At 36.5% G+C, this 26,673-nt stretch overlaps 1 long non-coding RNA gene across 3 annotated transcripts; it reads left to right on the forward strand.

Annotated features, from left to right (window-relative positions):
- Positions 1 to 2,549: 2,549 nt before the first annotated feature.
- Positions 2,550 to 26,210, forward strand: LOC308517527. Of its 3 annotated transcripts, XR_013995838.1 has the most exons (6): positions 2,550 to 2,863; positions 4,253 to 4,425; positions 7,478 to 7,757; positions 19,375 to 19,465; positions 20,429 to 21,443; positions 22,640 to 26,210. It is a non-coding gene; the product is annotated as an uncharacterized lncRNA (long non-coding RNA). The 3 variants fall into 3 exon arrangements; XR_013995839.1 differs by lacking the exon at positions 7,478 to 7,757 and having other exon boundaries at positions 2,717 to 2,863; XR_013995840.1 differs by lacking the exon at positions 7,478 to 7,757 and having other exon boundaries at positions 2,717 to 2,863; positions 20,429 to 21,420.
- The last annotated feature ends 463 nt before the right edge of the window (positions 26,211 to 26,673 follow it).

Genomic DNA, 26,673 nt, shown 5'->3' on the forward strand with positions numbered 1-26,673 from the left:
GTTGGGTGGTTTTTTGTGTTTGCTGATAGTCCTGGTCTCTGTCTTGTTTCAGACCTGGTCACAGCCACACTTCACAGATGGGTATTGATGTTCTGTGTATGTTGCTCATCACAGCCTCACTCTGCCCGTTGCCAGCACTGATTTTTCACTTTCTGGAATGATTTATTTACTGTTGAACAGTTCATTTTTTTCACATTTTCTATTCTTTTATGTCATATGCTGAGCACCATTATAAATAAAAATATCCCAGACATGGCCATTAATATTAATTTCTGGTCATTTTTCCCCTTTGATTTCTCTGTTGTCATTATTTTCCTGTCAAATTGTCATACACCAGTTTGAACTATCAACAGTAATATATAATACTGCACTTCCATTGTTATTGTAAATTTTATATTTTAAAAATTATTTTATAGGCAAAAATGGAATATAATTTTGAACTGATTTGAGTTTCTATAATTATTTGTGAGGTCACTCTTTTTTATCTGTGTTTTGTGGGTATTTAAAATTATTTTGGAGAATGGTGAAAATGCATCTCTAAGATATTACTATTGTAGATATTATCTGCTCAATTTCTTATTGTCTTCATTTTCTTATAAAACATAGCACTTTGAATGGCCTTGCATATATGTGTTGAGACTAAAATGAAATATTCTCTCTCTTTAGAAATAGTGTTTCAGTAGACAAAATACTTACATAATTTCTTCAGGGCAAAATTTCAACTATTTGCAGAAGTCAAAACAATAGGTATTGTAAATGAATGGGTAAATGAAAAAAATTATTATGATCATACAACAAGATGCTAAGGCAACATTTTTAAACTTATTTATAAAAATAGTGCATTTAAATTTTCAAAATGAGATGACTATTTTGCTTTACATTGCTAAATTTGTGGCCATTTGTTCTGCAGTCATAAAAAAAATGTATTAGTTTTTTTTAGTCTTCCAAATCTTTTTGGTTGGAATTCCATTTGAAATACCAAGGAGACTTTCTGAAATAACTCCATAATGTATGTTATCTGAAATTTTGTTTGATGTAATCTTGGTTTTAAATTAGCAAGATAAAATTCTAGACGCCAAGTACATTGTCATAAATACCTATTGGATGACATAATCCTTAGATAAATTATTCTAAATGTTAATCTTTCAGCTCTACATCTTTTCCAAAATTGACTTATAAAATTGCTAAATATAAATAAAAGACACTCTTAAAATGTATTCCTCTTTGTCAGTAATTTTTACTGACTTTGATATTTGATTGTTGTTTTCAGGTAATAACAGAAATATACTCAATAATAAAATATATATTAAAATTACTGTTCAAGATTTTAAAATTATGAATAAAAGTTTATTAAGTAATACAACATAAAAACAGATTTTACTATTTAGTGTTTGTGGGAGTTTCTTGAGGCAAGTTATGTCTGAATGTTCTCTTTTTTTTGTTGAACCTGTTTAAAGGGAGAGTTTTTGTTCATTCATTGTCTTTTGATGTCTAACATAAATTGAGTAAAATATGAAAATTGAAAGTGTTCAAGCTTTATTTTAAATATTTTTATAATTATTTAAAGTATTGAAACATAGTAAATATTATTTTAGCGATTGAAGCCTAATATCCCTGAATATACATAGCAACACACATATGTATTTTATGTATAGAAATGTAATTTTATACATTAGGCATATAGTATATATGTGTGGATATAACATAGAGTTTATAAATACTTTACAATATATATTTAACACCTATGCTACCTTCAGAAATACAACGAATTATTTTTTCTTTGATGTTGAAGGCTAATCCCCACCAGAATTCCTAGCTCTGAATATGACACACTTAATTCACTTATGACAATCTTGTAACATCAATCACGCCTTGCAGCCAGCAACTGTAGCCCTTCTGTTGTTCAGTAGTTTCCCTGTAATTATTTTTTAAGTCATTTCCCCAGTACTTCACAAACCATTTTAATGCTATTGGATGGAACAGACAAATTAATTCAATTTTCAAGGGCTTTTAAGAAATGTAGCTTGATTTTAGGTGGCAGTTAATTTCATATTGCTACCTTAATCACAGACATAAGGTATAGTGTTTTTTTTTTTTTTTAAGGTAAGGTTTTCATAGCTGCAACCTAGAAAAAAATTGCTGTATAACAGTGAAGTTTTCTTTCCTTTTCTTTCTTTCTTTCTTTCTTTCTTTCTTTCTTTCTTTCTTTCTTCCTTCCTTCCTTCCTTCCTTCCTTCCTTCCTTCCTTCCTTCCTTCCTTCCTTTCTTTCTTTCTTTCTTTCTTTCTTTCTTTCTTTCTTTCTTTCTTCCTTCCTTCCTTTCTTTCTTTCTTTCTTTCTTTCTTTCTTTCTTTCTTTCTTTCTTTCTTTCTTTCTTTTCTTTCTTTCTTTTTTTTTTGTATGGGGAGGGGAAAAATCAACCTTACCATCCCCTCTCCCATATGCTTCAACTTTCATGTCTGTTTTGCCATCTATTCCATTAGCATAATGATTAATGAAAGTTCTCCAGAATTTCAAATTCCTTGAAAAGTAGCCAGTGCTTGCTCTTTGGAAGCTACATCAAATAAAGAACAATAAAAAGAGGGTGCTTCAGGCTTTGTAAGTCTTTAAAGACACATCGCTGTGATCTTTGTATCACTGCTGCAGAAAAGAGGACAGCATTTCATATTTCTGGCATTACTAATGACAACACAGCAACTGCAAGAAAGCATGGATTTCTGGGGGTAGCATCAGGGAACAGGACTCCTACTGCGCTCACCAGCTCCCTGCTCCGCACAGCTGCCTTCTCAGCTGGGGGTTTGAAATCAGCACTGTGAGAAAACACAGAAATGACCGTGATGCATCTTCCTCACCATGAGAAAAAGGTAATGTTTAATGAACACTCCCGCCTTCTGTTTTCTTTTTTTAAATTAAATATGGAGAAATTTTTATTATGATAAGAATGTCCATTCATCAAAAGAACAGAGCAGTCTTAAATATGCATGCACCTAATAACAGGGCTTCAATCAGCCTTTTGTTTGCAACTGACTTATTTCTGTCTTTGAACATTTTGCTTTGGATCTTTTGTTGTTGTTGTCGCTCCTTTTCATTATGAAATAAAATGCTTACAGTGAAAATATATTTGTGCTTGCAGTTAGGGGAGAGGGATACTGACTGCTTATGGTTTTGCTGAAATCAGTGGGAGTTGCAAGAATTATAGGACTTGCTTTTAAATATGTACATTTATACCTCCAGCATATGAACATGGGATCATGCTCACCTAGCTAAACTTGCATGTAACTGTAAAAATATCACAATTGAAAAAGTAAACCCGTTTTCAAAGTATTTAAATGATGCAACATTTGATTTGTTAAGGATGCACATATGTACCTCACCGGCTGCTCTGTTGTGGAATGGTGTGTACCATGGTATTCATGGGAGCTCTGCTTTAAGGATGGTTTGGATGCCAACAAAAAAGAGTTAATTTAAAAAAACAACAACACTGCTTTTCATCCTCTAGCCATAAAGAAATGCACTATCTTCATTTACACTTGTTGTAGGAATTGCATAGGTATAAATTAATAAACACTATTTTATAGAATCCTGCTCTTCATAGAGTGATTTGCTTCTGTGTTCTTAGAGAAAAATCCACTAGGATTCTTAGTTGACTGCTTTATTTTCTCTTTGAGAACAATTTATTTTACAAGCCCAGAATAATATGAGAAAAGAGAGCTATATGACCTGTGTATGTGCACATGCATGTATAAATGTTTGCTTTACTCTAACTTGGGCCTTATGAATTTCCTTAGCCACTAATTTCCTCAGATTTTCATTAGCCACTAATTGACAAGGTGAATGTTTAGAGGTTAAATACCATTCTTAAGAATGGAGTTGAAGGGTTGTATGTGTATTGGAAATGTGTCAAAATGGTTTTATTTTAAGGCTTGAAGCAAAATATTGATTGCTACGACTTTAGTAATTATGCATTATAAAATCTGACCAGCAATTCATTTTATAAACACTTACTATGTGCTAGGTACTGGGTTTGGCAATGAAGACAAAAAGATGGCATGTGGTTCTCACTCTTAAGACATTTATAGTCTAAATTTCTTTTTTTATTTTAATCAATGAGCTATTTTCTGAAGAAGGATCTGATGTTTAACTCTATTACTGTGCAGCTTATGTTGATGTATTAAATTTCACCTCAAAGGAGAATATCATTTGCCTAGTAGGCAATTGATCTACAAAGGATTGATTTTTTTTTACCTACTTAGGCAACAACTATTTATTGAATGACTGCATTGTACTAGTCACTGTTGGAGATACTTGAGATACAGCAGCAAACAAGACAACAGAGCCTCTATCATGGAACTTATTAGATTCTAGCAAGAATTGAAGATGAGGAGACAGCATAATCCTTCACACTTGTTTTGAGAAAGAGAAATGGGCAAGTATGACTGAGAAACTAAGCCTGTTGACTTTATTTTATGGCAATTTATCTGGCCCACTTGGTTTTTCTACTGGACTATGCTGAGTGAAAGGAAAGGAGCTTTTACAGCCTGACCAGAGTGGATCAGTGTTTGAGCATTGACCTATGAACCAGGAGGTTCTGGTTCAATTCCCAGTTAGGGCACATGCCCAGGTTGTGGACTCGATCCCCAGTGTGGGCGTGCAGGAGGCAGCCGATCAATTATTCTCTTTCATCATTGATGTTCTCTCTCTCCCTCGCCCTCTCTAAAATAAATTTAAAAATATATATTTTAAAAAAGAGCTTTTATAAATATTCATAACACTTTCAGAATACTTGGAAATTCCTTTAAAGCCAAATGACAAATTGTAATAATATTGTTCTTTCAAAGTCTGTGTTAAGAAGAGTATGCAAAAATTAAATTACTCACCCAGTAAAATGATTTTAAATTTCAGACACTTCAAAGTGAGTTTTCAGCAATAGTCTCCCCGAGTTTTCCCTTGACAGACCAACTGGCAAAACACACAAGTTCTTAATGTCCATTGAGATGGTCACACTCCCTCTGTTGGCTGCTTTGGTCACTAGTGAAACCAGTCCACTGAGCACGCTCCTGGGATCTCATCATGGAAGGCATTTAGAAAACATTTAAGTGCAGCTTCATGTCTTCCCTGTTTCTTATTTTAAATGCCTCATTTTTCTGTTTTAAGATTGCAGTAGAATACATTTTTCCTATTTTCTCTTTTGATATCTTTGTTTCTTTCTTGATTTCTTTCTATATTTTATCTATCTATCTATCATCTATCTATCATCTATCTATCTATCTATCTATCTATCTATCTATATATCATCTATCTATCTGTCATTCTATCTATGTATCTATCATCTCTCTATTATCTATCTATCATCATCTATCTATCATCATCTAACTATCATCTGTCTATCTGTCTGTCTATCATCTACTATCTACCTATTATCTGTCTACCTAAAATTAAGAATGTATTCTTTTTAGCTCACCCTCAGGTATTTCAAATCCATTTCTCCATTGTCATCTCTATTATCACAGTTGAAAAAACTAAGTTCTCATGTTTCCAGTCTCTTTTGCAATGATAACACCCATATTCTTTAGTCTTGGACACTAAGACACGGACATATACTTGCTAAGAACTGTAAGAAAGACTTTATTTTCCTGCTAGAAGGGAAAGACATGGTGGCATGGCTCCTTCTTCCTTCTTTCTTGAAGGCAGACTGGAATGCTGAAAGCTACTGCAGCCATTTTGTGACTATGAGGTAGATATGAGGAAATCCCAGGAGAATTTCAGAAATGCCAACCCTAACACGCTAAAACCACTGAACTAATGCCAGCTGCCTCTCTCAAGACTTCTGGTTATGTCAGAAAAATAAATCAATATTTATTAAGTCACCATAAGTGGTGTTTTCTGTTACTTTTAGCTGGGAGAATTCCTAACCAATGCTGCACGCATAAATAATTTATTAGAGATTGTTAAAAATTGAGCATTTTGTTATAAAATAAAACACTTAACAATAAAGAGAAAAATGTAGTTCTTGTCTTTAATAACTTTATGGTGGACATTTTATATGGTAAGCAAATAAAAATCAAAAAACTTTCTGATACTCATCCATGGCTTGAGTCCAATTTGCAGGGGCATATTTCTTACCGTTTCTTGGTGTTCAATTTCTCATGTATAAATTGAAGAATTACATTCTTTCTAAGGTCCTTTGCAGATTTACACTTCTGAATTTATTAGCATAAATGTATTTTAGGTCTATGGATTTGTAACACTATATATTTTCAAAAATGTGTACATTTTTATTGATTTCAGAGAGGAAGGGAAAGGGAGAGAGAGATAGAAACATTAATGATGAGAGAGAATCACTTATTGATTGCCTCTTGTATGCCCCCTACTGTGGATTGAGTCCACAAACCGGGCATGTGCCCTGACAGGGAATCCAACCATGACCTCCTGGTTCATAGGTTGATGCTCAACCACTGATTTACCCTGGTCAGGCTGTCACACTATATATTGAATAATATTTTAAAAATTGTATTCCATAGATAGTTTGATTATGAAAGAAGTCATTGTACTTTTACTGTTCATTTTAGGATTCTATACATTCTACATTGGAAAAACTGGGCTATAAGTTTAAGTCTTTTGATAATGCACACTAAAAATCTAGTTTATTTAGTTATTTACCTGCTGAAATTAGTACAAAAATTATATCTGAAAGCATCCTTTAAGAATAATTTTCCCCCAGCAAAACTATATATAACCTCATTAATATTCTTGCTCTTTGCAGGAATAAATCCAGACAAAAGAATTTCACTAATATGGAGGTTTGTTTGACACCAGCCACTTTATGATATTACTGCGCAACTACATGAAATTGGCACAAAGAGGTTTTATTGAAGCAACAGAAATGTTCTCAAATTCCTTTTGGCAGGCATAAAGCATGGCAAATAAAATGCTGCTATACCATTTAAAATAAAATATAAGCAAATGAGAATTAAAGGGAAATTGATCATAAATAATATTAATGTCAAGGATTATTTTATTTTTTCATATAATCTTGCAATAATAAGTGCTTATATTATTGATCAAATGCCAGTTGCCCCAACCAAGTCTTTTTTAGCCATATAGGTTGACATTTAACTACAATTTGTAATTTGGTGGATGTTGGAAAATGAGATGTACAAAGAAACCTTAGCTGGAAATAGAAAATAAATAAATTTGATACCATACAAAAAGGAGAAAATTGATAGTAAGCGAAAAGCTTTAATACAGAAAATGAAAAAAGAAAGAAATGAGGATGTGACGATGTGTATGTATTTGTGTGTAAGTATGCGTGTGTGTAATGTGTGTTTGTGTATGCGTGTTTGTGTGTTTGAGTGCATAGGCAGGCATGTGGGACAATTAGGGAAGGAGAATACAAATGCATCAATATAGAGGTTGCATCCTTTTCATGAGATGAGGAAACGATTGCCAGCTAATGATCCTCACCTCTTGTTTTTCAGAGTAATGGGAAACCCATGACCGGGAGAGATGATCTGCTACTTAAAAATGAGGGCTTTTTGCTTTCCTGGAAGGAACATAGCATCTCTGGGTGGTGCTGGAATATAAAACAAACAGAGATGCCTTTTCTCTACATGCTGGAAGCAGGCATTCCTGTTGCCACGGAAACATCCTGAGGCAGCAAGGGTCACCTTTGGACACAATTGAAAGACTTCAAAAGCAGATCAATAGAGACATGCTGAGACCTGAACTTCCCAGCTAATGTTGATTCCTATTTTAAATGTAATTTTTCAACAAACACTTGCTTATGTGAATACCATGTACTGGGAAGTAGGAAGGCAAAATTGAAATGATAATAACTCTAGTCCATACTGTCAAGCTCTGCTTTTAGAAGCCTGTGGTTTTTGGTAGAAATGCTTTGAGAGGGGAATGAGCAGGAATAGCAGTCTGGATGATGGAATGACATTCAGGTTTAAAAGAAAAGCTGCATTTAAGACTTCATTTGCAGAAAAGTTTTCAAAATATACAGATTCTTTACTCATACAAACACACTGCATTGGATTGTCTAAGTTAGTGAGATTTTTTTACTTTAATTTAAAAAATCTTTTGTCATATAGTAGGTTTGTGCAGATTTTGTGTAAAAAAAAGCACAATTTCATTCATTCATGCATTCATTCTTTCAACCATTAATTAATCTTTTTATCAAATATTTATTATTTGATATTATAAGTCAGGTACTACCTGAAGATGAAGAGTGAATAAAACATAGTCTTTGCTTTTATGGTCAGAGGACTCAATCTGATGAGGAAGGTAGATATAGAAACAAACAATGCCATTACTTGCAGAGGGAGCACAGTGTGATGTTTGTAATTCTTCCTGGGGAGGTGAGCAAGGCTTTGGAGAGGGAAATTGTTTGATTTTAGCCTTGAGGGATAGATATGCATTGAGAAGACAGTCCAGCACCGGAAGAACATGTTAAGACACAAACAACAGCAAATGCCAAGTGCAGATATGTGCAGGGCAGATTTCATTGTTGTTTTGTTGATTGATGATCAGGATGTATTTGGAAGTGTTTGGAGTTGAGGTTGGCACAGACCATAGAAGTCCTTATATAGTATGAAAAAGTTTATGCTTTAATGTTAGTTTTCCAGATTTTTCTTTATAACTTCAGATTTAACAAATGGGGTTATTCAATGCTATAATTAATAGAGCTTTAACTAGCTTACTATGATTCTCTCTTTTTTCCCCTTTACAATCCAGAATTATTTACAAATACCCAGGTGCTTTCGGAGGGCTTAAGGAAATGAAATTGCTTTTTCCTTTTTTAATTTATTAATTAGAGAGAGAGAGAGAAAGAGAGAGATTGATTGGTTGTCCTGATCATTTATGCATTCATTGTTTGATTTTTGCATGTGCCCTGACTGGGATCGAACTTGCAACCTTGGTATATCCCTTTCCAGATGGCACTCTAACCAATTGAGCTTCCTAACCAGGCCAGTAATTATGTCTATGATGCTTTATTATTGTGAGCAATTGTGAAATGTAGGGGAAACTCTCTTGGTATTAAAAAATCACAGCAATATTTGATTTATTAAAATACAACTAATGGAATTTTATGATAGGAGTCTTGAAATCACATACCTTTCTTTTTGTTAGAAAATTCATAAGTGACAAGTACTGGCAGCTCCTCTGACTACTAATATGATACATTGCACACGGAAATGCACCGTTAACTCTTCCTTATGAAGGACAAGAATGAAACTTTATGTATAAGAAAATGTAGAGGGTGTGTATGCTTGAGAACTAAAGCTTTTTGGCATCATTTAGGTTAGCCACCTGTTCTAGCCTGCATTTACTGACTAAATTAGATGATCTGGAGAGAGTGTGTATGCAGCTGATTGGTCTGCCTTGTTACCAAGGCAACCATTTTCTCTCTCTCTTTCCCTCCTCTATGACTCTGAAAGGGTTCATAACCCATTAGTACTCCTCTGGGCAGGAACATGAGAAAATTTCTTTTACTTTTTTCCCCTGTAATTCCTGATAAAAATGATGGGTGATGGGATTAGTAGAATTTAACAGATTGCTTTGAGCCAATTGTTTATTCAGACTGTACATTTTCCAAATGTTGGTAAAATTTAGATCAAAACCTTAAAGACACATCACAGCTAATGGAGAGATGCTGATGATAAATATAAAATTGAAAATATTTTTAATCTCAAGTGAAGTTTGTCAAAGGCAATATATGTAAAAATAGAGATTCGCTGAATTCAGTCCAAAGGCAATGAATAAAATGATATTTTCCCAAATTATTTTAGCTAGGATTTCTATCAGGGTTTTCCTCAATTTACAGAGACAATGAGACATGAAAGGGTAACAATTTAATAAAGGTTTTTATTAGATCCATAAAACTATAAGTTCAGTGGCTAAGTGATCATTTTCTGAATGTCAAAGAGCTGGAAGAATTGTGGGGTGATGGCTGACTCCATACTATGTCCTAGCCATCAGAAATCAATACAGATTTTTCATCCCCAAGTGACATTTAGATTTCAGCATATCAATTTGCTTTGATTTTATAAACTATATTTGTCTTTTCTCTTCACCTTTGTACATATGCTTTCCCTTTGTATCCAAATTATCATGTATTAAAAAAAAAATCAGTAGGCCTCCCAAACAGATGAATTTCTATAGCACTTACCTTGTAATAGGAATTTTACTTTATCCCATTTTCTTCACTCCTCTTGTCAACTCAGTGAGATAGATATTGTTTATCTCATCTTACAGTCGAGTAGACTGAGGCTCAACTGGGCTACATAACTTGTCAAGAATAGTGGGGCTGTTATTAATATTGAGTTCTAGCTCATCCTTTTCACTATGCTATGGGGTTTTAACTTTCTAACTCTATTTCTATAATATTACTAGCAGGACATGTCTTTTCTAAACATTGGATCTTAGCCAGAAAAAAGCTGTATTGAATCTTAGAACATTTAAAGTAAGCATCTTGAAAGCCTTCTCACTCCATTATTTTGGATTTTCTCACAAGTAGAATGCAATTCCAAGCTTTGCCTAAGTCACTCTAGTGCTGAAGTTTTTGTAGATACTGAGAAGAATGGTTTTATCATACATGGCAATTCTTTGACATTTTTTAAAAATATTGTTATTGAGAAAGGGAGAGGGAGCAAGAGGTAGAGACATCAATGATGAGAGACAACTGTTGATCAGCTGCCTCCTGCATGCCCCCTACTGAGGATCAAGCCTGCAACCCAGGCATGTGCCCTTGACTGGAATCAAACTGGACCCCTCAGTCTGCGGGCTGACACTCTATCCAATGAGCCAAACCGGCTAGGGTGAGATTTCTTTTTATTACCTTTCTATAAATACTAGATAAGCTAATTAAAATTGAACTTTGAATGCCTACTTTGTAACTATCTCATCTGTTGTTCTTTGCAATTGAAAAAGAGCATATAGCATCCTGATATATATAGTAGGGCTATGGGGACATTTGGGAGGGATTAGGTTCATGATCTGATCATGAACAAATCTTAATGCAATTAGATTCACTCTGATTTCTGATTTTCTACTAATTTTAATTCTGCATCCTGAGGTTTCAAAGTTGGAGTTGATATTTTAAAATAAATAGTTCTTTGATAGATACGGGGACATTTTAAGATGTGATCACACCATGAACAGGCAGTTTTTAAATACAGTTCTCAGTGTCCAATAAGGCAGTGCAAATATTTTACTTGGTGTGAAGGCATATTGTGATTGATCCCAGCTAGGTTAAAGATTAACAAACACTTCACCAGATGATCATAAATATGCAGGAAAAGCACAAAGATATTATTCTCCTGGAATATGGGGATTTGGCAAAAGAAGAAAATGCATACTTTAATTTGCTGCAAGCAAGATGAATTTGCTTTTTCCCTCTCCTATCTCCAGCATCAGTTCAATGTTTCCAAGTTTCTCCAAAGAATAAGGCCATTATTTACAATTTGGAAAAGAATGTTATATGAAGGCATTTTATTTGAATATTTAGAAATACTTTTATTTAAATATATTTGCTTCTGTCATTCTCTTCCATAGTTATCTAGGTTAGATTAAAATGCTTCTTTTGTGCTCCAAATATATGCTAATGTCTTAATTCATTCAACATGCTTTCACCAACAATTCATGGTCTCCCCTGTGCTGGATACTCTATTAAATGCGGAGCATCCAGAGGTAAACTTGCAGTCCCTCTACTTCATGAATTGAGTTTTGTGGGGAACAGCTGAAGATAGTTAATCATCTCAGTAGGGTAAATGCTGCCATAAAATAATGAACATGGGGGTTGAGGGACATATTGTAAAGTGTTCCCAAATAGATTCTTCTAGCACCTACATATTCATCCTGAATAATCCTCAGTGTCTGACACTGCTTATTACTGTCCCTATCACTTGCTTTCCTGTTTTTGCCCAAGTCTTTGGATGTGTCAGAGTTCATCTCCCTTAGTTATAACCTTGATTTATCTCAATTCTTACTTTGCTCTTTGCCCGTGCTACATAGGTCAATTTGAACAATGTCTTTCCTGGAATTATTTTGCTTTGTTATGATTTTGTGGCTACATCTTCACCAGTATAATCCTGGCTCATTTCTTCCAATATTTAATTTTCGTTATTTATCTACTGGAAAGCAAACTTTTAGTTGTTGACATATCCAATAAGTCCATGTGGAGGGGTGTGTAGGAAACATTTCTTCCAGAGGGATCCTCTCGTGGGGAGTGCTGTATTACAGCTTTACCTAAGACACACCCTGCCCTCAAACACTTCTCTTCTCTGGTGTCTGCTTATCTCTGTTGAGTATTTTCACAATATCTACAGTCAGGTTGCATGATGCTAACTAGAGGCACAACACCAACGAGGAGAGCAGCTGGCTTACTGTCATGCAAGTCAGCAGGCACCTTCCACAACATTGGAAATCTATGCATTCCTGCATCCAGATTGTTGTTGTTTTAAATCTAAATTATAAGCAACCTTCTTTTTTACACAATAGAAATCATATTGAGCATGTTGTCCTCCAACTTGCTTTGTTCTCAGATAATTCGAAGACCTTTTGGTATACTCCAGTGCCGCGACCTGCACGGCTGGGCTCAGGATCTGAAGGAGGGGCTGACGCACAAATGAAAATGATATACAAGAAATAAGATTTTAGAAGGCATTGGGGGTAAGGGGGAGCCTCTTTCTTGAAGAGACACGCAGACTTCTGGCCTGGTCCACTATTTATTTACTTGAATACACATTTGCCCTTTAGCAATGCATACAGGCATATCAAAGGTAAAGTTTGGTAAACAGTAAAGGATTATCAGGTTAGGGAATTGACTTGAGCCACCACTATCTAAACAGATGAGGTGCTTAGTGTCAGCCCTGCTAATGTCCAAGGTCCATCAGCCTTCCGTGTTTCTTGGTGCACTGACAGTACTGGCAAGTGGTGGCTTCCCGCACTCCAGTCCAAAAGGAAATTTAGTGACAGACTCTGGGTAGTCCAAACCAAGCCTCCTAGAAGGAGGAAACCGTGGCTGTTCTGGGGAGGACAGAAACAGCCACCAATAGGTCATTGTCATGATATAACTCAACTCACACTGTCCTTTTTCTCTGGTTGTCCCTGTTCCACTTTATAAATTCCTAAGGGAGAGATTTAGGGTCTAGTTTGGGTCACGTGTCTCCATATTTGACTCGATCAACAAAGGCCAAAGAGACTGATGGACTTGGTTACTGGGGGAATGGTAACAATTTTACTTGTCTTGCCTTCATTTCCCAGTTTCCAAATTAAAGTGGCTTTCCAACACCAACTGTAAATTTATTGCCTTAATCTGAACTACTAGCCAAAGTCTCTTTTTTGAACCTTCTTTCTTTAAACTAACATGACCACACATTAACCTCTCCTATTTTTGTCCTTCCCTTTTTTCTTCTTCTTTTCTTTAAGAGCAATTATTTTGCCACAAAATTCCATTACTTCACCAATCTTGGTTTTTCTTGAAAATGATTCTGGTTCTCTCCCTGATTATGTGATCTCAGGTTCCCCAAATAATAACTCTCTTGATTTGGAATTGTCTCCTAGTTAACTTTCCAGTGGCTCTCGAGTGGGTCTTTGACAAAATGAATCTTGAAAGTAGAGGGAATGAAAAAATGTTTGGAGGCATAAGAAAGTTTACTACTTTATGGGGAACTTAGAGGTACAGTACATGTGAGGATACAAAAATATTTGAGTCTGAATGGTAAGAAAAGATGATGGAGAATTTGAAGGCAATGGTGATCCCATGAAGAATTTAATAGGGGAATGACATGATTAGATATGCATATCAGGAGAAAGCTTGATGTAAGCTTTGTGTAAGACTCAGGGGCCATTTAAGGATTAGTAAAATAATCTAAAGAAATATAAAGAGGGTCTAAACCAAATATGTCAAACTCGCGGCCCGCGTGTTGCATGTGGCACACAATGAATATTTTTGCAGCCCAGCCAATGTAACGGTATCTAAGAAACGTTTTAATAAAAATTTCATAACTTAATTTTCACATAATTATTAATAAGGAACTTTTACACATAATTATTAATAACAAACTACAATGTTCACTAATGACTGATTACTATAATCGTGTTGCATTAATTTTCCTTACACACCTTACATACAGGCGCACCATTTCTCTCCACTAATACTAGCAGTGAATATTTTAGCAGCCAATTGCCACATCATTAGTCTTGTACTCACTTGTTTGGTGTGCGCAACAGGAAATATTTCGCTTTCGGAGAACAAGAAAAATAGGTTTATTTGCATTATGCTTATTAATTTGTGCAGTTATTCAGTGTCTGGTAAGTTAATGTTCAAGAAAAAATATTAATTTTTATTAAAATGTTCTATTATTTTATGTTAATGATTACTCATTTAGTTCAGCCCTTTGTATTCAGCATGTCTCTACCGAAATAAACCTATGTCTCTATAAAAATTGAAGCTTTTGTTTTTTTGCGGCCCACATACACTTAAACCTTGTTTATTTGGCCCGTGTTAGCCTTTGAGTTTGACGTGCTTGGTCTAAACCACGGCAGTGGCAGTGGCAGTGGAAAGTGGAGTGTAAATAAGTGAGCTGCTTAGGAGGCAGAGTTTATAGGACTTTGTGGAATAGTGAGGGAGAAAGTGTTGAGGTTGACTCTGCAGGCTCTTGTGTTTGGAGAGGTTGCTGACAGTAGCATTCATCAAAAAGAAAATACAAAAAAATAATGTGTGGTTGAAGTGTGTGTGTGTGCGCGCGCGCAATACATTTACTTCGGTTTATATTGACTTTAAGAGGTCTTTGGGCCGCTTAATTGTAAATGTCCACAGAACAAATGTGTATCTGAGTCTAGGTATAGGTCATAATGTTGGTGAACAAACTAATGAGGGGTGAATGAGTGAGACTGAGTACAAAGTAGATTTTTCAGGAACAGTATAAACAAACAAAGCAGAAGCTTAATGAAAGAACTCTAGGGAATATGCATTTTCACAGGATGGGAACAAGAAATGAATTGACAGCATTTAAAAAGAAATTCGCAGAGCTTTTTAACCATGCAGGAGAGAGTGATAAATTGAAAGTTAAGGAGAAAGAGATTTCTGGAAGGAGGGTATGATTAACATTATTAAAATTACAGACGGGTCAAGTAGAATAAGGCACAATTCCTGTGAGCCCAGGTGATTACTAAATGACTCTGAATGCCTCACTCTTGGAAAGTAATTATACAGTTAGCTTTCTCCCCCAAATGTGTGTGACCTCTGGCTGAGGCAGGCAGCTTTAGTTTTTCTTTGACACTCATAACACTGATTCCGAACTGATGTGACACTCAGGATTCCGGAACCTTTTCTTGTTCCTGACCCTTGACAACCACAAACCTCTAGGTCTGTTAAGTGTTAAAGAAAGGACATGAGTCATTGTTTTATTTTTTAATAATAAAGGTTATATATTTATAACATTTCAGAAAATATAGAAATATGAAGAATCAATATAAATATGTATAATGAAGGACATAAAGTAGTATCTCAAGACAAAATTTCCTGCCCATTGACAATTATTGCTAATCTGCCGGGAGCCCGTCCATGCTTGCTGTTTCAAGGGACCTGGCATATATGGCATACTGTTCTTAATATGTTTGCTCACCTTCTTGGCACTATGTGTTTTAACCAAGGTCTCTGAGAAAGGTTGTTTCCCCAGGTAGGGATTTTCCCCTGAAGTTAGGGAGGGAATAAAACCTCTTAACTGCCAGGCGGGTAATTAATCACTTTAGCTATGAACAATCATGCTTAAGCTACATAATCTTTACTCCCTGGAATGGAGATAAGAAACGCCCTAACCTTTGGAATAGAGATTGATAGGATTGGAATCAACTGGTATAAATACAGATGTAACAAGACAGAACTTAGAAGACAGAACTTACACAGAACCTAGAGACAGAAGAACTTCGCTGGAGAGAACATGGCAAAAGATCCTGGACAGAAACTGGCAACAGAACCTAGAGACAGAACCTAGCGAGAGAACCTGGCTGAAGAACCTAGAGACAGAACCTAGCGAGAGAACCTGGATAGAACATGGCAAGAGAATCTGACTAGAACCTTGGTGACTGAACCTGGCTGGAGAACCTAGCGAGGGAACATGGCTACAGAACCTAGATGGAGAACCTAGCAAGAGAACATGGACACAGAACCTGGCTGGAGATCCTAACCAGAACTTCGCTGGAGATCCTGACCAGAGCTTCGCTGGAGATCCTGACCAGAACTTGGCTAGAGATCCTGGCTAGGCTGCTGATCAACTGAATGCTGACTTCGTGTCATTCCTTCTTTGCCAACTCTGTCCACACCTTTGGGGACCCCTGGACCCGCTGGGGTTGGACCCCGGCACTAATCCTTTATTGTATATTCTTTAGCATTTAAATTCATACTCTCAGAGATTTTTTATGTATATACATTTTAAAATAAAAATGGAATTTTATCATTCATACTATTCCTTATCAGCATTTTGACTTGACTATAAACATTTATATATTTTCATGTACAAAATAGCCCAAGAATTTCATTATGTTTTTTAATGGTCACCTGGGATTCTGTTGGCACTCCTGTAATTTATGTATCTAATTTCCTCCTGATGGACATTGAGGTATTTCTAATTTTTGATATCAGATGTAACAGAAATCAGGATGGATATATTTCTACAAACATCTTTACACATTTGCTGATTACTTACTTAGGATGCATTCTCTGAAACGGAGTTTCTGGTTAAAGGTATAATGTTAACATTCTGATGTTGCCAAACTCCTGCCAGTACCTTAAGAGGTAATTACTTCTTCTTCTGTACTGTTGCCAACCACGGATTTGATAATTTTTGATAAGTATTTGCTAGTCTGATAAGTTATCAGAGTCTTTTAACCATTTCCTGGCCCTCCAGGTCATGCCTTCCCATAAATCTGGTGTTATAATAATGAAGACTTCACAGCCTCATCATCTTTCTAAAGGGAATTTTCTTAGTATTTTTAAAAAGTTGGGATCTGCTGCCCAAGTTTCAATAATAGTCACTCATTCACGGCTGCTGAATGGGCCTCCTTCATTAGTGATATCTCCACCATTCGAATACTTTGCTAGCATCTCCTAGAGGATATAAAGTTTTATAAATTTTACTTCCTCTTCCATTCTTGCCCTAAGTCTACTCCTCCTCTTTCAAATACAACAATAATGTTTACCTTTGTATTAGCTATTTTTTGTATTCAATAAGTTATTCATGTTTTGCTAGAACTGAATAGAAAATAGATTTTCCAACTTGGACAACCATGGCAGAGAGCTCTTTCCAAATGACTATGGTACCAGTGCAAATCAATTCGAGGCAGACTCCTTGGAAAGGCATGTGACCAAATTCCAGCCTCCAAAGATGAATTTAAACATAGGACTTCTCTCTCTCTCTCTCTCTTTCTCTCTCTCTCTCTCTCTCTCTCTCTCTCTCTCTCTCTCTCTCTCTCTCTCTCTCTCTCTCTCTCTCTCTCTCTCTCTCTCTCTCTCTCTCTCTCTCTCTCTCTCTCTCCTCTTTTTAATCATACTGACCAGTATTTTGTTGAGAGAACTCACACAATATAGGCAAACACTTTGCCCCATCTTTTGCCCCATCTTTGGCTTTTGGTATTGAAACTTCTACCATGTAATATTGACTGGAATCGCTGAAAGGCAAATGACATCACAAAATAAGACTGGGGCAATTCCAAGACTTGTATTTCATGGTCATTGCCTCTTCATTCTACTGGGGCTGATACCTGGAAACCTCTGGTCTCACTTCTATAGCTGAGCTTTAATCAGACAAATAATTTAGTGATTATTACTCTCTCATTTCTTCCCTAGAATATGAGCTATTTAGGGTCACAAAATTTTTTAAAATGCTCTTTAGATTCCCTACATTTCCAAAGGATTTATTAAGAATTTAAGAGATGCTAAAAGAATTCTCTTAATTATGAGTCATGCTTCCAAGGAGGAATGCATACATATAGAAGATATAAAATAGTTCCTAAGCTTTTCCCCATTTTATTGCCACCAAATTTACTCAGGCTACCTCTAATTCTCTCATCCATCAAAGCTTTCCCAAACAACACAGAAGGAATACATAGACAACCCTGGCCATGATTCCCAAGGGCATACACCTATTTCACATCCCAGGAATTTGGTGATACTCAGAATGCACCTGGCATCTAGTGATATGAAGGTATTATTTTGCCTTTTATCTTGAGAGTGTTCTGATTCTTTGGCTATGATCGCAGCATGCTGCGATGCTGATTTATTCCTTTGATTCAAAGGTTTGGCCTCTTCCCCCAGTTGGAGGCAACCTTAGTTAGGGCATTTTTTGATGCAGTGTTCTTTGGGTATTGTTTGAGGATGTCATGAAGCACAACCCAATACCCACTTAAATAATCTGAGTTTAGAACCACTTTCAAAAGAAGAAGGTCAAGTCTAGCTTGATGACTATGCCATCACCTTTGAACCAGGTCCATTTGAAAAGCTATATGTCATATTGGAGTCCAAGACTATGAGCAGAAAAAAAATTGAGGGCTGGGTTTATTTTTCTCTTCATGCATCTGGTGATATGGCCTCCATTGGAATATTTATGTTTGTAATAATTTCCTTTTCTTGAGTCAAATAACGATTGTGGATTGATATATAGTCTCTTTCATCTTGAGCTTCTAGACAAGGACTGAAAGTAACAACTCATGAAATTTGACATAAAGGAAACCTATTATTTAGTAAAGATGAGAGAAAGTAAGGTAAATGGGAGAAAATGTATTTTTTCTGGTTAGGATGCAGCATTTTTAAATGTATAAGCTTGCCTCTGGTTCATGTTAGTGGTTCCCAAACCTGTCAGCACATTAGAAACCCAGGAGGTACTTTAATAATAAACAAACAAACAAATAAATATTACAGGCAAAGTACCATCTAAGATATTCCGATTCAATTTTGGGGTTTGTACCTGGAAATTGATATTTTTAAAACCCTTAAGTGATTTTAAAAACCTGTTTGAAAACCACTGGTCTATGTGGCAAGGCCACACTATATTCTGATATTATCTTTGACATTTCCTTAATAATTATGTTGTATTTTTTTTAGCTGCCCAAAGCACTTGTGATGTTGCATCTCTCAAACATCCTTTATGTTAAAATAAGAAAATTATGCTTTATATAAAGAAGGAACTTTATTAGTGCTGTGTATTTTCTTTCAAATGGGTTTTCACAAAGTGGAAGGACCATAATTCAAGTATGTGAGGAATGCAGTAGTTTCTTTGGCTTCTCTGGTTTTATCAGAGCTTTGTACAAAGGTCTGTAGACACTGTGGAACCCATCACTGATCTGCTAATAAATATGTACTGTGTTGTTGCAGAAGATGCCAGCTGAGTGATCTGCTTTTAGTCAGCTAGAAACAACATTAATCCCTACTGAGACGAGTTCCTCCTAACACCACACTCTTCAAAGTAAGTTAACTCTTGTGCTAGCCAGTCACTCTCTGCTTCTCGGTCACCTTTGGCCTGTGGGTCTTCAGGAAGGTCACATGACATCTCTGTTCTATAGAAATGAGGGAGGTAGATGACAGAATCTCTCTAAGATACCCTTTCAACTTTAGGTTCAAAGAACGATAATTTAAATAAACACTTCAGAGGATCATGAATGATATACAGACCTAACAGCAGGAACAATAGCCTTCATCTTTTCTCTAATTTTATCTGTAGCAGCGAATTATAGCCAAATCACGTTGTTATAAAGGGCCACAGACTCTTAGCATGTATACACGCATATAGTAATTCATGTAAAAAATACAGAATTAATATCTAAGTTCTGGTGGAAGATAATATAGGATCTCTATATCAGAAATGTTTCCAGATGTGAGAAGCAGGACTTCTGATTAACAGTGGCTTATACCATAGGAACATATATTGCTTACCTAGTAAGACACAGGATCTTCTTATCTTTCCTCTCTTTCACACTTAATGGCCTTAATCTCCCATGAGATGTCTGACATATTTCCAGGAATCAAAAAAAAAAAAAAGTCTATGTTCAAGGCAGAAACAATAGGGAAGAGGACGGGGTGCCATTGTAATAACCTGGTTATTATTTAACGGAAAGGATTGAAAGGAGAGACCAGATAATATAGGCATGCCATTTATTACATACAGCTTTGCCAAAAAGCTGCATTTAACACTTTCCAAGTCTATTCCCTGCTGAGCCATAGGGGAAGGAATGAGACAAAGGCAGTGTAGATGCATGCCCAGTAAGATATGAGTGAAGTGAAAAGGTGCCTACCTGTCTGCCAGTCATACCTGGGGACAAATTAGTGGCCAGGATGGGCATGGGCACTGCAAGTGTGCCAAACCTAAATATTTTAACTTCCAAACAAAGAAGTGAGTTCTCTCTGTCTCTTTTCTCCCTCTCATTTCCAGGCTTCATGGCTCTCCTGTGGCAGGGGGATGAGCTCCCCAGTGCCCACATGGCTCACGGCCAAGTTGGACTCCACACATGGACTAATGGACTTTAATTAGCTTGGATGCTGAACCACACCCAGCTGCTACATTGAACGGAAGCTCTAGACACTGGCCTTCCTTCTGGTTCTGTTGAACTCCCAGCTGCCACTCTTTTAGGACTAGCTTGGGGGAAATGGGACATTGGAAACTGAGGAATGTAACTATATGGCAATAAAACCTTTTACCACCTCTCACCTCCCATTTGTAGCTTCTGAAAATTCTGATTTCAGCAATGCCCCCAAAACCACACTCTCACAAACAATGGATGGATTCCACTAGTGTATTCCTCCAGGAACAGAAGGACAAACAATTTACCATTTGGTACCTGTCACTTTTATCAGGAAAGCAAATCACTGCTCCAGCAATCAGAGCCATCCTCCACGTTTGTCTCTTTGGCCAAAATAAAATCCTCTTGCCATCCTACCTGGAAGGGAGTCTGTAAAAGTCAAAATTTGGCTTTGCTCAATCCTATGAACAGGCCAGAATGGGAGAAAGAAAGGAGAATGCTGCTTGGTTATTCAATCAACAGTGAAAATGCATGAAGAAATTGGGTTTTGAGAAAACTTACCTTGGAAATGACGAAAAACATAATTTTGTTTCTCCAATTAGGGTTTTGTGAATTTTCTAACAATGATTTCTTGATTTTTTCTGTTGTTATTTTTATAATCTACAGAGAAAAAAAAAATGGATGCTGCATCATGTGATCACATGATCATATGTTGGATCACATAGATGACCTCACTAGAACTGCCTCTATATTCTTTTTATGTTTAGGTCATAATGGCACGAATGGTACACCTCTGATAGTCAGCAACTACCAAGAAAAGAATAAGATGTTACTAAGGACATGCACCATGCTTTCCCAGTTGTGACGGCCAAGTGATGTCATAAATCATGACACAAAGTTTCACGTGAGTGTGGGTAGAGAAAAGCGGTAAGTAAATTGAGGCAACAGATGGCACCCAGTAGCATAGGCATGACAAACACTTTTGAAATCATGCTGTGGCAGTCAGTACAATGTTCAAATTTCAAACAGCTTAAGTTTCAGCCTATCAAGATGACTCACCACATTACATTAATAACATAAATTTAGTTTTAATTTTATTAGCTTTGGAATTTAGTTCATATTAAATTTGTAAATCTGTTTCTGTAGCTGACTAAGTCCCCTGAGCATAAGATGCTTATACCTAGTTTTATATTTATAAAAATTTACAAGCATAGTCAAAACAATGCAAAGCAACAGTGGATATATGGATTATATATTTTTCCTTTGAAAAGGTTCTGCTCACCTTTTAGAAACACTGGATTAGAGAGCCCTTCAAGTTAATCACAGACAACCTTGAAATTGTCCTAGCCTGCTCCTATGTCAAAGAAAACTAGATATGTCGATTTCTGTCCTACTCTATGCTTTGCTATTCCACATTTTTAAGAAGTAATCAATACACTCTTCCTGCATGCTTTAAGATTTGTTCCAGGGATTTTGCACTCCAATCCAAGGACCTGGCAGATCAGAAGGCATTAAAATATCCCCAAGTAATACCTATTGGAGTCTTTTGTTCATAATGAACTGTTTACCTAGAATTTTAAAGCTGATAGTATTTTGCTGAGGAAGATCAGGTGTGTTTGTGCAGAGAAAACTTGCACTTACTAAAGAAGCTCTAATCAAAATCAAATGGTAGGCTCACACAGAACCTTGCTTTGTGCTCACAGTAGGCCATGGTGCATTTTCATGGGACAGCACAGGTAAGAACCTTAGAGGTCATTTACAGAAAGTGCATTCTGTCTCTAGGACCTCAGGAGGCTAAGGATATTACCCAAGACCCATGAGGATTAGGACCTGGATGTCCTACAAGATTATTAAATGTTTTCCCTTGTGTCATATAGTTTTTTGAGAGTGGAATTGGCTAGTCAGGGATGGTAGTGGGGAATAAAAGTGTATGTTTTTACAAACTGGTTCACTAAGCTCAGGTGCTGATGACAGTATGATTGAAGAACTCAACACAACAGGAATAAATTGTGCTAAAAAGTATATGTAGATCCATCTGAAGTGCACTTTTAGGGAAACTGATACTTTAGTAAGCAATCTTCTCAAGCTTTTCAGAAAAAATGCATCCATTCTTGCCCTGGCAGGTTTGGCTCAGTGGATGGAGCGACGGCCTGCGGACTGAAGGGTCTTCGGTTCAATTCCAGTCGAGGGCACATGCCAGTTGTGGGCTTGTGCGGGAGGCGGCCAATCTATGATTCTTTCTCATCATTGATATCTCTTTTTCTCTCTTCCTCTCCCTTCCTCTCTGAAATCAATAAAAACATATTTTAAAAAGCATCCGGTCTTTATAATCATGCAAGCGTCATTAGCGACTATACATTCTGTAGAGCTTCTTATAAAAATCTCGAAAGTTATTTTCACAAAGTATTTCATCAAGAAATATTCACTTAAAAATAATTAGGACACACAGGACACTGAAAAGATGTTTAGTATTTTATTAAAAAGATGACAGCACAAATGTCAAATAATCATGTAAAAGAAAATAATGAAGGCTTTGAGCAGTTTGAATGTTTCATATGAAAGTCATAGCTCCGCATAAGGATAAAAAAAGGAAACTGGGACATATTGAAGAATTGAATTCAAAACCTTGGGAAAAATCAGTGCATAATTTGAGCAACTCTTTCTATTTTGAATTAGCTGATGTATCTCAACAATCATCTGTGGTGGCTGTGTTTAAGTAAAAGGAGTACCCATTCTCAGCTATCACTACAAAAATGCCAAATTATGAAGTACATTGATCCTGACCTGAATAAATATCACACGGAAAATCTCTGCAATTGGAAATTAGAGGATTCAGCTTTAAAACTTGAGATTTGCTAAATGACTCCTCAACCGAGTGCAGCAGCAGCCGAATGGCTTTCCTCTCTCTGGAATAATCTGTGTGTGTACCTGTCGGCCATGCTTTCTTTTATCAGATACTGTTGCTAGGGCAACCACCTCCTTTGTACAGGCCCAGGATAGCTGCTTCTTTTTGGAAACGGACTCTGGGCTGGTTGCCAGATTTTCAATGCTCAAATTCAGGACTCTTCTGTAACGTACTTAACCCTTTCCTTGGCCTGAGAAAAGAAAGAGTGTAAAAGCTTTTTCTTTATCCCCCAAAGGAAGCAGAAACTATCACAGGGCTAAAACCTAAAATTATTCTTTCTCTGGGACATATGCTGTGTCCACAAGGCAAATAAATATGATTGTTTTTTTTAAAAAAAAATAATTAAAAGGGAGACAAAGATTATTGATGTTTTTCAGGACATTAGGCTTCAGAAAGGCTATGTTTTTAGTTTGGTTTATAGTCCTTTATTCTAACCCAATGCAGGGGAAAAATCAGTTCACACTAATAAGTCAATAGCTTTTTCAGATACTGTATTCTTTACTGTTTTCTACTGAAATGCAAAATGTACCATTATTACAAAAGGAAAAAAATAAAAGCTTCCAAACCCAGTCTTCTTATAATCATTTGAACAAATCATATTCCTTAATAGTTTGAATTCTTTCTATTCTTTCTGCTGTTTAAAAAAATGTTTTTATTGATTTTAGAGAGATGAAAGGAGAAGGAGAGGAAGAGATAGAGAAACATCAATTGGTTGCCTCATCTGGGCCCCTTATTGTGGATGAAGCCCACAACCTAGGCATGTGCCTTGGCAGGGAATCGAACTGGGGACCTTTTGGTGTAAGGGATGACACTCAACCAACCAAGCCACATGAGCCAGAGCTCCTTTGGGCCTTTATTTCTAAGTGTCAGACTCAAGATTGAGAAGGGGGTTCACAGGCCTTCTGGATTAATTTGTGACGATACTTCTCATTATTTATGAAACTGTTCATTCCATTTTTGAACTCCAATTAGTACACATTCTTCATATTTTCATTGTCTGAGGGCAATATCCATATCTTTGCTCTACTTCTGTACTTTGAAGTCATGTAGAAGAAATCTAGTCCACTGTTTATTTTATAGATGTTTAGTAAGACTAAAGGGAGCTATTATGCCTCCCTAAGTGTAGGGGCCATGGAGGTGTGCCTTCCAAAGACCTGCTGGGAGAGCCTACCTGGTTGATAGACTCGAGTCGCTGCATCTTCATATCCACTGGGGCAACAATGAGAGAGCATCCTTCTGCCAGGCTGCTCCCAACCGCTGAACAAAGCCACTCCTGACTTTGAGGAGATTTGTCTAGGAGTCAAGTTCAGCTTGGGGACTTTCTATAGGTTCCTTAATTTCCTGAATAATAGATGTAAAGTTGTAAAGCATTTTGGTGGAAGTGTTGTCTGTAGAGTGTCTTAAAGGAACGTTGGTGATCATTCTCCTTTGTTATTTTCAAAAGTCCTAGACTGTTCTTATGTTCTTGAATTTGATTATTATTATTCACCAATTTCATTTCTTTATTCTTGAGAATGTTTTCAAGAAGGTCTTTATTTTATTGGTATTTTACAAAATTTGTTTGTATCTGATAGGGATTCATACCCAAAATCAATGAAGAACTTATACAACTTAATACCAAGAAGACAAACAACCAATTAAAAAAGGGGCAAAGGATCTAAATAGACCTTTCTCTATAGAGGACTTTCAGATGGCCAATAGACATATGAAAAAAGCTCAATGTCACTAATCAGAGAAATGCAAATTAAAACCATGATGAGACATCACCCCACGCCTGTCAAAATGACTGTTATTAATCAATCAACAAACAACAAATATTGACAAGGATGTGCACTATTGGTGGGAATGCAGACTGATACAGCCACTGTGGAAAACACTATAGAGTTTCCTCAAAAAATTAAAAATGGACTACCTTTTTACCCAGCAATTCCACCTATGGGAATATACCCAAAGAAACCTGAAACACTGATTCAAAAAATATATGTACTCCTATGTTCATTGAAGCATTATTTATAATAGCCAAGATCTAGAAAGAGCTCAAGTGCCCATCAGTAGATGAGTAGATACCAAAGCTATGGTGCATTTACACAATGGAATACTATGCAGCTATAAAAAAGAAGGATCTCCTACCCTTTGTGACAGCATAGATGGACCTGGAAATTATTATGCTAAGTGAAAGAAGCCAGTCAGAGAAAGACAAATACCACATGAGCTCACTTATATATGGAATCTAATCAACAAATAATTTAACAAAAAAATAGAAACAGAAGCATAGATACATAGAACAGACTGACAGCTCTCAGAGGAGATGGGAATTGAGGAGCTGGTGAATAAAGTAAAGAGATTAAGAAAAAAATGTATGTGACACATAGACACTAACCACAGTATGGTGATAGCCAGAGGGAAAGGGGGTGAGGGAGTTGGAAGTGGGTAAATGGGGACAGAAAGAGGATTGACTTTGGTGACGAGCACAAGCTACAGTATGCAGATGATGTTTTATTGAGTTGTACACTTGAAACCTGTATGGTTTTATTAACCAATGTCTCTCCAATAAATTCCATTAAAAATAAAAAAGGTTGCCCTGGCCTGGTGGCTCAGTTGGTTGGAGCATCATCCCATACACCAAAAGGCTGCAGATTCAATTCCAGGTAGGGCACATAACTAGGTCAGGTTTCATCCCTGGTCAGGGCGCCTAAGGGAGGTAACCAATTGATGTTTCTCATAACAATGTTTCTCTCTTTCGCCCTTCCTCTCTCTCCACAAAATCAATAAAAAAATACCTTTGGATGAGGATTAAAAAGCATAAAAGATAAAAATAATAAAGGTTTTATAAATACAATTACCATGTTAGAATAAAAATAATGGTGACACCTAAAAATTCATTTGTTTTCATCTATGAATACTTATATAAAACTAGAGGCCCGGTGCATGAAATTTGTGAACTCGGGGGTCCCTCAGCCCAGATTGCGAGAGAGTGCAGGCCAGGCCAAGGGACTCCACTGATGCACAATCGAGGATGGGGATGGATACAGGAGGTTGGCCAGCTGGGGAGGGGCTGCGGGAGGGCTACAGGGCATGTCCAGACCATCTCGCTCAGTCCCTAGATCGGCCAGAACCCAGCAGCAAGCTTACCTACCGGTCGGAGCATCTGCCCCCTGGTGGTCAGTGCACATCATAGCGAGCAGTTGAGTGGCCTTAGCATATCATTAGCATAGAAAGCTTTGATTGGTTGAATGGACTACCAGATGACCA

Source organism: Myotis nattereri (assembly GCF_964212035.1).
Source record: "Myotis nattereri genome assembly, chromosome: 4".
NCBI lineage: Eukaryota > Metazoa > Chordata > Mammalia > Chiroptera > Vespertilionidae > Myotis > Myotis nattereri.